The sequence below is a fragment of the Mycetomoellerius zeteki genome, unplaced genomic scaffold (genome assembly GCF_001594055.1).
Source record: "Mycetomoellerius zeteki isolate Tzet28-1 unplaced genomic scaffold, Tzet1.0 scaffold312, whole genome shotgun sequence".
NCBI classification, from domain to species: domain Eukaryota; kingdom Metazoa; phylum Arthropoda; class Insecta; order Hymenoptera; family Formicidae; genus Mycetomoellerius; species Mycetomoellerius zeteki.
Window position 1 is genome coordinate 262111 of NW_017257297.1, and position 15414 is coordinate 277524.

Consider the following 15414-nt stretch of genomic DNA (forward strand, 5'->3'; position numbering starts at 1 on the left):
GAATTTTGCTCCGGCTTCTCGACCAACCGGGAAACCGATAGCAGGTGGCAGCAGGGCGAACGAGAAAGAGAAAGAGAGAAAGAAAGAGAGAAGAGAGAAGGGATTCCACAACGGTGGTGGCGCGCCGACGATGGAGTCATTCGGTTATTGCAGAATTGGTGCGGCGTTGTTCTGAGACGGGCGATTCGCCGGTCCATCAGACAGCTGCCGATGAATGGTTTGCTTAAGGCGAATTTACACGGTTCCCTCCCGATCGTCGTCCCGATCCGGATGAATCATCCTCGGCGAAAGAACGACGAAAGAAATTCGCATAAGCAGCGTCTTTGCCATGATATTTTATAAAAACGGAATAAATTAATTGAAATGGAATCTCATCTTTTTCTTGACTTACAATGATCTCTGGAATTGATTGTATTTTAAATAAATAAAGGACCAAATATTATCGAGATTATATGTTGGTATCAAATAATAATACCATTGTCGTTAATTCCAATTTGAAAATTGCAGGTAATAAAATTATTATTATTATTATTTATATATAACTTTTAAATACATCTTCCAGTTATATAAACTGTGCGTCGATTACTGTCAGACTTGAAAGCGCAATCATAAATCGGAGCTGAAATAATATTACAAATTAAATTGATCGCCAATTTAATAATGATGCTAATAAGTATTTTAAAACACTCCGATGATAATCGGCATGCAATTTATATAACTGAAAGACATATTTAAAATTTACATATAAAAATTATTAAGATCAAGTCTCGACGATATTTGGTTCTTTATTTATTTGATTTATTCACATAGCAGTCTAAATTAACTTATTATTTATTAATCACATTTTGTCATGAAGCTTCGAAACTTCAGTGTGAAGGTAAAAAATTTTTATTACGTAATCAACACTTACGTATGTGTAATTACGTAAGTAAGATTACGCATAATGCCAGCTGTCTTCTTAGTCATATCAAACTGTTCCAGTAGAAACATTATATGAAGCATTTAACATCGATGTCATTAAATTTATTTTCTTAACGACATTTCACGTTTTATTTAAAATTTGTCATTCCTATTATCTATAATTATCTATAATATTCCACTATATTATCATCTTTCGATTCGGCTGATTATTTATTTCGCTATGCGTGTCCTTAATAATAAAAGGCTTTACCCCGCGGATGTAATAAATGATAATTCTACTCGGTCTAAGCATTGAGTCCGTAATGAGAGGAAGAGCTGAGCGTTTCGGTCATTTTTGCAGGCAGCCATTAACAACGTGCGCGTTTCCTGGACATTACTGAAACAAACATTGCGTGGCAATCCCCGCTGCGCCGGGAGTCATTCCCGGCGAAATCTCCCGGCGCCCCGACAAAGACACCCCGCTGCATCCACGTAGAGGAACCTCTTCAGCGACGACGCAACAGTCAGACCGCGAATCCACCTTGCGCGCGTCAACGTTAACGACGCCGCGTGCACCGCCCCTCGCATCTCTGCGATTTGGATCGCGGACCCGCGATGCGCCTCGCGTGCAATCTGCGGTACGCACGTGGTGCGCGCGTTCGCGATAAGAAATGGGACGCGTAAATTACGAGCCGCGTCTGCAGATACGACGTGCGTACAGATTAACCTTCGGATGCGCACATGCGGGGTCAACCACTCGATTTTCATCCGCGGCGAAGAAGAATTGAGGTGATTTTTACACGACGTTTATGACTTACACTGAGATACGTACTTGCGCTATTTGTAAATTCTATATTATTTGTCTAAAATAGCGTAATATATCTCTAAAAATTAATATTTGTTATGAAATGTTTTTTTAATCCTCTAGAGAATGTTGCATATTTGCAACGTTTACTTCAAAATTAAATTTGGAATAAGTTTGAAGTAAATTCGGGATTTGTGTGAAGATAAATATGTATGTAGCATTGAAATATAATTCTTCTAAGACTATGTGTCGATATACAGTTTTGACGAAAAACATTAAGCGTTTATATTTTTTTTCATCTATCTGAATTCTTTTACCTGAATTACTTCTTATTAATTACCGGCTTTATACATAAATTTAAAAAATTCTTAATACAAAAGATAAAATTCACAGCATAAATCAATTTTTCAATTAAAACATTAAATAGTTAATAAAGGTGTTTAATATTTTTTACCAAGATGCTTAATATTTTTGTATATTGAAATATATCCATAGAATTTACACAAAATATTTTTAAATAAAATCAATAAAACCTGTTTTCTTTAATAACAAGACGATGCCGTCTCTGAAGAGTTAAACAGTACTACACATGATGAATAATAAATATCTTTGTAAGATTCGAAGGATCTCGTGAGACGATAAAAATTAAACATTTAACTCGCAGAGTGTCGCAGCTGTTCGAAAGAAATCGAGTATTTCCGAAGACGAAATCAGAGCGTTACGATCGTAATCAGCAACCTTCGCTAAAAACGAGTAACTTTCGCAGGTGAAAGTTTCGGAGTTGTCACATGTTCCATTAAGCCATAATCGGTTTATGACTTGGAATAATTTACTGCCAATATTACATGTGATACAAAGTAATGTTATCGAATGGAACCGATCGCGCAAGCTGATAAGACCTTAACTCGATCGAGCTTAATAGCACGGTGGGCGTGTTTCGTCTTTACAAATTGCAGCCGACCGACACGATCGGGCAGACTTACTTACGTTTGAGATTTTTGTTTGGCGCGCTAACCCGCTTAATCGCCATTCATTATAGTTACAACTTGGATGGTAATTTAGTTACTGATCATTCGCCGACATAAACAGCCAAGATAAGGTCAATACGTACATATTTTAGTATTATTTTATATATCTTAATACAAAATGTTCCCGACATGAACAAACAAACAAAACATCATCATGATAAATCTTGTATATACCTTTTTCTTCTGTTTTATTTTGTAATAGCACCTACTTTTTTGTGTTAGATAGCAACGTGAAAATACTAATGATTCGGCAGAATAATGGCAATAGAAAAATGAAGTGTAATTAATAAATAAATTTTTGAAATTTCCGTAGGTGTTTTATTCAAAGAAACTACGCAGTTTGTGGATTATCTCCGTGTCTTAATACATCGCACTTAGAAAAATTTCTGGTTAATAATGAACGAATCAGAACAGTCTAATCGTAGCAATCAGAATTCTGGTTATCTCAATACTATAATTATAGTAATTTCAAACAGAAAATTCTTTGTCCATTTTCAACCAAAATTCTAGTTAATGCAATCAGATTTTTTTTCCAGTGCGTTAAATGCCAATATTTCGTGATCGTTGCAGTTCACTTCATCGAAACTAATACAGGTTACTTCTCACCTTGTTAGCATTTAACGATATATCAAGATACAGAGATAACAAATCGCGTAACTTTTTTATTATAAAATAAGTGTATAATTATTATTATAAAAAAATGATCAATCTAATATATATTAAATTCAAAATAAAAATGCCAACGTGAACCTTAGCGATTGTTCGCCGTGATTAAATATAAAACGATTAAATATGTACATATAATTTGTAAGTGATAAAGATGTACTATGATGTACTATACTTTATAAAGAATTTAATATGAAACATGCAGACAAAAAGCTCACATCTGCAGCACTTTTTATTTTATATTGCATTTAAGCAATAAATATTTTACTATTTTAATTTTAATATACTATATATTACTGATTGAAATAAAGAGGTGCACGTACTGATTGAGACTTAATCAAGTAGAATCACGTATATATACTGTGTGTAATTACGGGGCCCACTACTCGTCCGCTGACGTAAGAATCTTCCGCGCGCGACGAGTCCCCATTTTCCCGGGCGATGAGGATGCCGATTGGAGCGTGGGCGTCGTCGAAGCGATTCAAAGCGTAAGGAGGAGTCGCCGAGACGACGGGCACGGAACGTCGTTAAAGGAAGCCCCGCTCTCTTTTTCACGGTGATCGCGGGAGCGGAACACGAAGAGCTTCCTGAAACGCTCCAGCGCTGACGGCCGTTCCGTTCCCACGAGACCCACGATCCGTAAGGGCCTGGCATCGTCTGGGGTTGATCCGCGTGTAACCGACTATTCGAAGCGACCGCTAACGATCGTGTCGGTACCAGAACACGCCTGAAGCGTGGCCGACGCGTGGACGGAGACTTTTCCGGTATTACATGCCTAGAAACACATCAAGTGAAGAGAAAATCTAAATGACTTTATTTTGAAATCATGAAAATCAAAATGATGACTGTTGATTAGAAAATTTTACTGTTTATTGACGTTAAATTAAGTCATTTTGATTTTTCTTGTTGACTTTTACGTGTTACATGTAGACTCAATTTTTCGTCTTTTCTCTTCACCAGCTTGACGTAATCGCGCGGAATTATTACGATCGGCAAAATAGCGACCGGCTTTCATTTAATACATGTAGAAAATATATTATCGATTTCAGCAACCTATCATTTCGCTAATTAATTTTCTAAATTAGCCGTCGCATCTCTCACCATCGCTCGATCGTCTGGTACAGACTATAATTCCCGAGCTGTAATCTACGAAGAGCGACTGATCTTTCGCCGCACTCATTACAGGCGTCGATTAAAAGCGTTCCTCCTTGCTGAGGATAGATGGAAAATGAGATATGAAAAATTCAGAAATTCCACCCGCTTCACACACGTGAATTCTCTGTCCGGGAAACCTGTTTCCCCACCTTTCACGAGCGCGAGCGGCGTGACTGACACGTGGTCGCGCGGTTCTCGGTGTTCGCTCGAGATCTCTTTCCGATTACGGCTGCTCGTCCGTCACCTTGGACCGGCTGCTCTCACGATCTTTATAATGCAGAAGATTACGGACGCCAGCACTTCCTGCTTTTCGAAAAAGAAGGAAAAGGATGAGAGAAAAAAAAAGACTCCGATAATGCACGGTTCGCGTCTCGAGCGAAACGTGGAATTTTGCTCGTGCCTATCGTGCACTGTTTATGCATTTTATCAACTAACCGACGATTTTGGAAAGGCGGGATCGAGGGCTTTATGCAAATAAACGAAATGGCATATTGCAGAAATTCGGCAATAAGCGCTATATAATTTTCATATACGATCGGCAATCAATTGAACGACGTACTTAACTACTTACCTCATTAAGCAATTATGTTGCGCTGTAAAATTACACCTCTTAAATTGCATGAAAACTCTTGCGGAGATACTCGATAGTTTGATCACAGAATTTAATATAAGAATTTAATTTAATTTAAGGTTAAATTGTACAATCTATAAATACATCAAAATGCTTTTAATCGTAGAATACTACATAGAAAGAATGTTTTGCTAAAGTATCTAAAAATTTAGTTTGATACAGATCTGAAAATAATTTTGTTGGATCAAAATAATTACGAAGCATGCTCAAGTTGATTGCTAAGATCTATGCAAAACTTTTTGCAATATTGTTTATCAGTTTGATCGTCCAACATAATTATTTTGATAATTCAATAAAATAATTTTCAAACATATATCGCGCTAAATTTTTAGATATTTTAATAAAATCGTTCTTTCTGTGTATCAATACGTTTTACACGCGAGATAAATGAACGTTAAGTATGTTTTCAGTGATCATTAGGAGGTTCAATCTGTCACGATAAAAGCTAAGATAATAAAAATTCTGTCCGTTTTATACACATCAGTTTGGACCACATCCTTAGTAGTCTTGGTTAGTGTTATAACAGAGAGCGTATAATAATCGATTTCAATTTTTGGAATAATTTTGTGTTAGTATTTTGTCTTATTAGATATTTCATTTAAGTGTATGAAAAGATAGAGACACACACGGTTGGACTACACATTTCATATCAATTCAAGATTGTATACGACAATATGCTTATTTTTTCTTTCCTTCTAAATTAATAATTAGATTATTTTGTGTTTATATAAAAATCTAAATTATAAATATTTTATTAGTAAAAGTGTGAAATATTTATATTGTGTTACATTAATTAAGAGTGGCCTATTTCTTTGTACGTAAAATTTACGCATTGATAGCAATAGTGTTCTAGGATCAATTAGGACTTCCAACGTCTATTAATCAGAGAATCCTACAAATCTTTTAGTGGTAATAAAAATTTCCACATGGACATAACAATAAATTTGTTCGGACTCTTCGTTGAACTATTTTCAGGGTCACCAAAATCTTCATGTCAGTCAATCTAGCTTCTTCTACAGGTTTGTTAAAAGTTACATAAGACTTGAAAACCGTTTGCGCAAACATATCCGAGGGTGTGTCAGTCACGGATAACGACAGGTGAAGCAAATGTTTATCGAATCCTTAGTCGAACACCTTGAAGAAATTCAAAATTCGGTAGATTCTCACGATCTTGTAACTTTATATTTCCGTAGCCTGGTACCTAAATGCGTGCTCAATCACGTGGTGACTTTTACTCCTGGATCGGATGATCGAAGCGGAGTCGCCGGAGAAGAGCGGCTCTGTCTCTGTGGGATTCTTCCCATGGATCACAATGAGAGAGACATGATCCAGATCCTGAATATTCCCGAGGATCTTCTCGAGGATCTTGGTTCTGTGACGACCGCCAGACTGGAACGGTCTCGCTTTGGTAGTGAGAGTCGAACGCAAATAAAGTGCCACGAGCCCGTACATCGCCGAGCGCTCCCTCGACCGAATCGATCCGCGTTTTTGTGATCTCAGCGCCGTGTGATTTGTTCCAGGAACGAGCGATGGATCGATCGACACGGGCGAACGACCGCATTCGCGCTTTTTCTGAATTAGACAGGGAGAAATTTTTAATTATTCGTTTTTTCGTTCGCGGAACAGCACATTCGCTTCTCTTCGGTTTTTCTTTCTTTTTCCTCGTGCACGTAAATTCACGGCTTGCGCTTGCGCGCGTGCATGCCGCAAAACGTTGCGCAAACCGAATAAAAGAAAAATCCGCTAATTAAGAGCAAATAGTCTGCGACCGATAGCTGGCGACCGCGAGCGAAAGACAGCTTCGTCACGCACTTCGTCCTTTCGCGATCGGAACTTTTTGCCCGGCACAAAAATGCCTTTAACACGGCCAAGTGCCTTCACCCTGCAATTATTTACATACAGACGTACACTTATCGGGGCGGTCATTCCGGCGCGCCCGAACCTCGAACGGATCCGAAACCGTTCGTCATGCGCGCAAAAAAAAAGGGAAAAAACGAGGGTGTAGGGTAAGGACGGAAAGGAGGAAGGGACTCGAATCTGGTCGTTACAACTGGAGGAGCGTGGGAAGACAGAAGTCGCGAATCCTTGTAAGGAACCGTTGTATTTCCTGAAGGAGGTCCTGCGTGCACCTGACGCCCTCCCTCCGCCTGGCCCGTGAGAAAGATCGTCGGGGCCCGGCTCTTATCCTTCTCCCTTCTTTGTCACCCTCGTGTAACGGCCACGCGAGCAGCACGCTTTCAGCACGTTTCAACGACGACGATGGCGACGATGACGACGACGTGGGAAGGATCCCGTGCCAATCCGATCCACCTATCCCCTTTTCTTTGCCGCGACAACAACGTACCTTTTTGAGACAGCGGATTTCGATGTAATCGCGAACGATAACGGTCGCTTGTAACGTTCTCTTACACACTTTACTGGAAAGACTGCCAAGACTGTCAGCTAAAGTGCACAACAGATAGTTTGTATTTCGGTGTCATGTAGATGGCTTAGAGAGCATCAAGTAAGAGATTAGACACTGTCTTAAATATGATGGATTAAACGCTTAAGATAGAATGAGATAAGTATATTCATGCATCTCTTCTATCTTAATCCTCCGTCCAAGTGGAATTTTGAAGGTACAGTCGATATTTTGATTGTAAATTTTAGTAGATAAATGTAAATCTGTAAAAAAAATAAGTAAACCGCACACACTTTCCGCAATCATAAACAATAAGACGTAAGAATTAGCCAATCAGAGCTGAAAGTTTAAAAAGAATGACCTTACATTTTGGACAATTGTTGACTGTAATTGACTAATTGGCTAATTCTTACAGTACGTCTTACTATTACTGTTATGAAAAGTGTGTGCGTCAGCCCTTACCACTTATGTACGTATTATTGCCTACCATTTTTTTGTGCGTCATGCATAGAAAGAATGGTTTTGCTGAAGTATCTAAAAATTTAACTAGATACAGATTTGAAAATAATTTTGTTGGACCATCAAAATAATTATGCAGAACGCTCAAATTGGTTGCTAGAGTGTTAACTTCTTGCAGTATTGTGCTCACTGTGCGTGAGATTTCTACATAATTATTTTAATGGTCCAACAAAATTATTTTCAGATCTATATCTAGCTAAATTTTTACAGATGCTTCGGCACAATTGTTTTTTCCATGTAGGCTTTAAGAGATTGGACATCGTTCTAAATAATAGTGGACTAATAAAAAATCAGTTTTAAACTATCCAAATGATATCCAGATATCTCACTTGAGAATCTCTAGTTTCGCTATTATTTATAAGAGACAAATAACTTGACAAATTTCTACAGAGATATCAACGGATTTGCGTTAGAAAAACTGCAAGTAATATTCGTGCAAGTAACAGCCGCGTGACCATCGTTCATTATTTCCGTAAAAACTTATAACATGAGGAACACACATAAAGAGAGATATTCGCACCCAGCGCAAATATCGGTTGGTTGCTGGGACTTAACAGGATCACGAACACGAAGGTGCCGTTGGCGTGCACGAAATTGGGTCAGTGACGTCAGAAGAGGCTGCTGAAGACGAAACAGTCGGAAGAATAAAACGACACGGGCAACCCGGTTTCACGATTTCTGCGGCGGTTATTTTCTGAACTCTCGTGGGAACGGCTCCCCCGCGTCGGCTCAATCCGTCTGGCAAAAACGTGTCTGCGAATGCCGAAATGTCTGCTCGTAAAAAAAATACACTCACAATTGATCGACACCCGCGCAAGAAGTTTTAGTGACAGCTGGATAAACTTACCGAATATCGGTATTTATGTATTTTTCATATTTGTCTTTGACTAAATTTTAAACCATGTAGAAAAAAATGTCGCAAAGACTGTCACTCTTAAAATCTTTTGATAAAGGAACGTTATCGCATTTAAGAATGTATTTTAAAAAAATAGAAAAAAATACAATTAAAAATTAAATAAAGATATTAAATAATGAAAAGCGATTTCTCAAAAGGTCTAGATGCTTTTCATGTGACACAACAATGCCACGATTCATCGATCGTTCCATCAATTGCGATGAATCGTCGCGGGTCAACGGCGAGGCATCGTTTTCACGAATAATGAAGAATAGCGGAGGGCGAGGCGAATAGGGTCCGGGGTGGTATTCCTCCACAAATACACGCGTGCAACATGCATGCCGAAAATGGTGGCAGGGGCGGAGCCCTACGGGATTTCTTGGCCGCGGGTTTACATCTATGTCGTGGGGTGAAGAAAGGGGGGTGTTGCGCGCACCCCGCGCTAACCACCTGACGCACCCCGGCCGTGGGAACCGAACGAAAAACCGTAGGAATTCTCTAGGCATCACCGCGACGTGTGTGCACGCGTATACACGCGCGCGCTGCGTGCCGGTACGCTCTAATATCACGGTACTCCCGGTTCTGGAAAGAAGCTCTCCCCACACTTGTGTGGCGAGAGGATCCAAATTATAGTGACGACCCGTGCTTTTATACGTTGTCCTAGAATTTCTAAAATTTGACCAAGTTTGGCTCCTCTGATAGATCGCTTTGAATTGAAATGATTTCTGATTTTTATACAACTTATATATTAACACTGCATTACAATTTCAGTTTATAACGCATACATTTTATTTTATATATGAAAGAATGATTTTAAAGTATAATTTACAAATTTAGCGAGACAGAGAGATCGGAATAATTTAATGAGATCATTAAAATAATTACGAAAGATGATTGCTAAAATGTCAAAACTTTTTATAGCATATATTATTCATTATGCTTGACTATCTTACATAACTTTGATTATTCAGCAAAATTATTTTCAGATTTGTATCAAACAAAATTTTTAGAAACTACAAACAAATCGGTCTTTTCATCTAGTTTTTTAACGGAAAGACACACATAATATTTTCAGCTATCATTCCTCCTTTTTACAAAAAGGACTCATTAAAATTAATTGTAAGAAATTTGGTCTAAAATACAAATCAATTATCGAAACAGAAATTTGCGAATAGAATTAAAGTAGAGGAAATTTTTATTGCACCCGTTTATCATGCTAAAACGGTGAAATCGTCGACGCACGCTTCGTGCACGCGCGGCTTATCCGTGTATGGGAATGGGCTGCGTGACAATATTCGTCGGCTGGCTGGGAAAAGGAACAGCGGTTTACGAGCGTACGCGCGCGGCGTGAAAGTATGTGGGAAGTCCATCGTGATTCGAGGGAGCGTCCGGTCTATGCGTAGCCTTGTAATCACGCGTGCACGTCAGCTCGCAAGAGCGAGAAAACCGGAGGAGCGACGACTATCACGCGCCGACGAGAGAAGGAGAAGGAGAGAGAGAGAGAGAGAGAGAAGAGGAGCGACGACTATCACGCGCCGACGAAAGAAGAAGGAGAGAGAGAGAGAGAAAGGGAGGCGGAAAGCAATGAGGAAGGAGTCACGACCGAGATTATTGTAATGCTGAAACAATAGTCCCATCTGTATGTACGAGCGCACCGGCATCGCGCCGAAGGAGAGCGTGCCGCGTCGCACGAGCGCGGCGTGCGCGCAAAGTCTACATTTCACATTATTGCTTGGAGCGACCATGACGTCGCGGCCGTTGCAGATACTCGGAATCTGGATGACTTCGTAATTTCTAGGCTTATTAAAACTGACTTATCAAAACAAAATTAACGTCCACACATATTGCGTGCAAATCAGAATCGCGTAATTAATATGCCAGTAGATTTGTAAATCAAAACAAAAAGAACACTTCGCATTTTCACGTGTCCTTTTCGTTGCTACTTTATTTGTAAAAAAAAAAGTAGTAGCAACAAATTGTACAAGTTTTGTAGAATTAATGTACAAAGTGTTAAATAAATTATTTTATTATTATACAGTAACAATTATGGCAATTATAAAATAGTTTACTCAATTATGTACATAAATTTTACATGATATCAAATTTGTATACTAATTTTTCATATATGTTTATTGTTTTTTCTCTGAATGTATAATGCGACATTAACGATTTCCGATCGTTGCAGATACAGTCTACAAGATACAGTCTTCACGCGTGACTGCATCGTGAAGGAATAAATCCTCGACTGCGATCGAAATTTCAAACGGATGGACGAACGGGGGAGATAATCGGGAGACCGCCGTATCTCGAATACGAATTTTGACACGAGGCACGGGAGGAGAACGCGCGCGGAAGCGTGGGAACGGGCGCTCTTAAGCCTTCTCAAAACAAAGCACGAGTTAGCTACGTGACGGAGGTGGGGGGCACGCGACGCACCTGACTACCGCGATGCCCCCGCGCCGCTCCACGTGCTCGCATCCGCCCGCACCGCGGCCGTTCCCCTCCCGTACCCCCCTACTCGTACCTCCCCAGTGGCGGCTGCCGGTTTATTAAGTCGTTATCCAGGGTCGAGTACGTTCCTCAAGCGCACAAGCGAGTTTCGCGCGTGCAACAGTGGTGGAAGACGAATCGCCGTTAATCCGCAATTGATACGCGCATAAATAACAATAGATAATAGATAATCTCGCCTTTCATCTTTTATTTTCAGACATCTCTGGCGTAAATATAGATAGATAGATATGAAATATATTATTGAAAATTTTCCTAAAAACTTTTAAGGCTTAAGAAAAACCATGAACCAGTCAAACAAGCTCCTTATAAATACACGTTCGGACGTTTAAAAACAGCCCTTAGATGCTCAATATTATTGTACAATGATTTTGTACAATATTATTGATGCCTCTTTTAAATAATTTAAAATAAACAGTGTGGAGACGACCAATAATATTGTGCAATAATATAATTATTGACCGTCTATATAGGGATCGCTCCGTAGCTGATGCCAAAATCTATAATAGGCTTTCTACAATAAGTCATTATCTAAGCTTAAGTCTTAAGGCGTAACAAATTGACCAATCACAGTTGAATGTCAGAAGAATAATCGACTACAATTGGTCAGTTTCTTACGGCTTAAGACTTAGGTGATGACTAATTGTAGAAAATCCATAATACAATTACTGACGATGAATCTATAAGACTCATTTAATTTACATTAATTAAAAAGTATTAATTAATTTCAAGGAACTAAAATGACAACTTGTATAAAAAAGAATGAATACTAAGTATATTTTAATTAATAAGAATAATCCAATTTGCAGATGTAACATAAAAAAATTGGATTATTTGACGTTTTTAATAAAGAGATTTATATTTGAGTGGATCCAATGGACTTATTGTCAGCTCCAAAGGGTTAAAAAAGAATGCGAATAGAAAAACATAATTATGCGAGACTCCGTAAATAATTACGTAATACTGGAATGTAACACGTGCCGCAGTTAAATATCCGGTAATGTCGAAACTACACTTGTGTAGTAAAGTGTAGTATTAGAATGACTCGTGGACCGAGAACGGCCTTGGATAATCGTATGAGACCACCTCTATTCTCGAGCCAACAGTCATGATAAATGACACACTAATTATGCACACGTGCGGAGGACATATTGTAATCGCGCTTCACAATCGTCACGCGCGGAGTTCACGAGTAAAGATCGAACGTCTAATCGGCATGGAGAGAATTAAAATCATTATTCATTGATGATTGCAAATTACTTCACGTCGCTTTTACATTCAGTATAATATTCGCGAATTCTCATATGTTTTTTCATTCTTTATTAATAAAAAAAAATATTAAAATTGACTAATAAAAGACATGAAAATATATTATTATTTTTTATTGCAGTACACTCATTGTCAGAGAAAGACATAGTGATAGCAAAATAATTGTAAAGACAACTGTACAAATTTTATGTAGAATTAAGTAAATAGTTGATTAAACTATATATTTTATAGTTACGAATATACTATAAATTGATATATTCAACTATGTACATTAATTTTACATATAGAACTTGTATCACTTTTACAGTTGCCACTATTACGTTTTCTCTGCGTAAATATAGACAGTTGTAGAACGATGGCATATATTTTAACTCACGTATAATTTTGTCGCTGGATAAGAGCGAACTAAATTCTGAATCACGTTTCCACGAAATAACTTTTCATTAGGAATTCAACCGCCAATATCAATTTGATCAAGTGACAAAGCGCAATTCGTACGTTATATATACGTATGTGTGTGCGATTTAAGGACTCAATTAAGACGATTTTATAATTTCAATTTGATCTTCTGAAATGGACCAAAGTGCTTCAACGCACGATTCTTGGAACTGATGTAAAATCATTATTCCGGATATGGTTCGCACTTTTTCTGGGTCGGATAGAGCGTCGGACGGAAGGTAGACAAAGAGTTCTAATCTCGTTAATGGATGGCGACGTAAAAACGTGCGTAATTACCTGTCCCGTATTCCCAACGGCGGGGGTCTCCTTGAGATCTGTCCTCACGTAGAAGAGACGGGGTCCTTAGCCTTACGTGCTATCTGCGTTGTGTTGGTTACATAACGCACACGCGGCCGCTCGCATGAATGAATACATTCATAAAGACGGGTCCGGCCGGCTTGGCGCGCACGTCACACACATATGCGGGGCTACAATCTCAATAAGAAAATACGTCTATTATGTCGTTACAATAACGATATCAATTCGTTGACCGTCGTAGCACCGAGCGGAGCCCATTGTCTTCAAACGATAGTAGGGTGTCCCCTGACCGGTGCACCATGTAAATCGTCCTCGAATAATTTCGCCTCCGAAATCTGAAGCCCAGGAGTCTGAAGTCGACGCTGTTCGAAAGATAATTATTATATTTTTCATTAATTATTATTATATATAGAGCGTTTCTTATAATTTTTTTTTCAAAGAAAGAAGATCGGACACGAATTTGGCGAAAGAAACGCCAGTATACGCTGTTATTTTCTTCAAATATTTACAAAATAATTTATATTTGACGCAGACGAATTTACATGTTCTATCTTACTATATATAAGAAGATATTTCCGTTCCATTCATGTATAAAATGTCAAGGGTTAATAGTATTTCAGAATATTAATCATCGTGACGTAAGATTACTGGTATAATTATCCTTTAACGAGACGGAAGATTTGAGCGAATCAAACGCTCTGTCTTGTCTTCGTTTTTGAAGACAATTGGTTTGGTCACTCTATCACGGATCGTACTTCCTCTGGACAAAACTGATATATGATATTTTAAGTGACGGAGTACCCGGCCAGTAATTGAATTTAAAGGGCGGAAGCGAAGAAATCTGGTCCCCTTTCGTATTAACCTAATCAAGCACAGTTGTCGGTACCGCCGACTGTCGCGGTCACAATAGAGACATTAAATTGTCAGTACGGATTTATTAAACCCAGCGGTTACAGCCGTGAAACCGCATAGATCTTGGACGGTTCGTCTCATCGTCAGTATTATAACTGACTATTGTAACTAATGACTCCGCATACAGCTATAAGCTTCGAATGTACAATACTTTAAAAAATGTTGCAAACAAAATGTTGCGTCCTTCCTTGCAAACAGAAAAATATAAAAAGTAAACTAATCTCAATTTAACTTACTTTTTATCTTTTTCTAGTTCTAAGAATTGAAAAAAGATAAATTAAACCGAGATCAAGTTAATCTAAATTGGTAGAAGTAGACATTATTGATACACTTGTATCAATTAAGTTAATTTTATCAATATAAATTAACTTTAATCTCGGATTAATTTACTTTTTATCTTTTTTCTAATTTTAAGAATTAAAAAAAGATAAATAAATTAAACTAAGATTAAAATTAATAGAAATAGACGTAAGACTGTAATTTTTTACATTTAATTAAAATCATTTTTTAGACACGTGTATTGTTATTTATTAATTAAAATTTTGTGAATTTAGACGATAAATCAAAAGGAAGATAAGGCGAAGAGTTTCTCTGTGTCACCAGAGCAGGTGTCAAGCAACTTTGCTCTTGTTGCTGAAAATTACGTACGGTCGCTACACTAACAAAGAGATCGGCGGCTTTGAGTTTTTATTATCGCTGCGGTCGAACAACCCTCGTAAGAGTCGCTATTAGGCGTTCAACATTCAGCCGAACATCTCGTCATTCTCGGTACGATGACTTGTCAACAATTCACCGTGGTCGGTATTTCGTGCGAATGTCTCCCTTCTTTGGGACTGTCATGCTTATTTGTTCCTTATCATTGAATTTAAAACAAGTTTTTATCAATAACGAGCTTTTCGTACTGTATCGGCACATGTGTTAAACTGACTAAAGAAATAAATTCAGGGCAACGCGCGTCTGTATTTTATT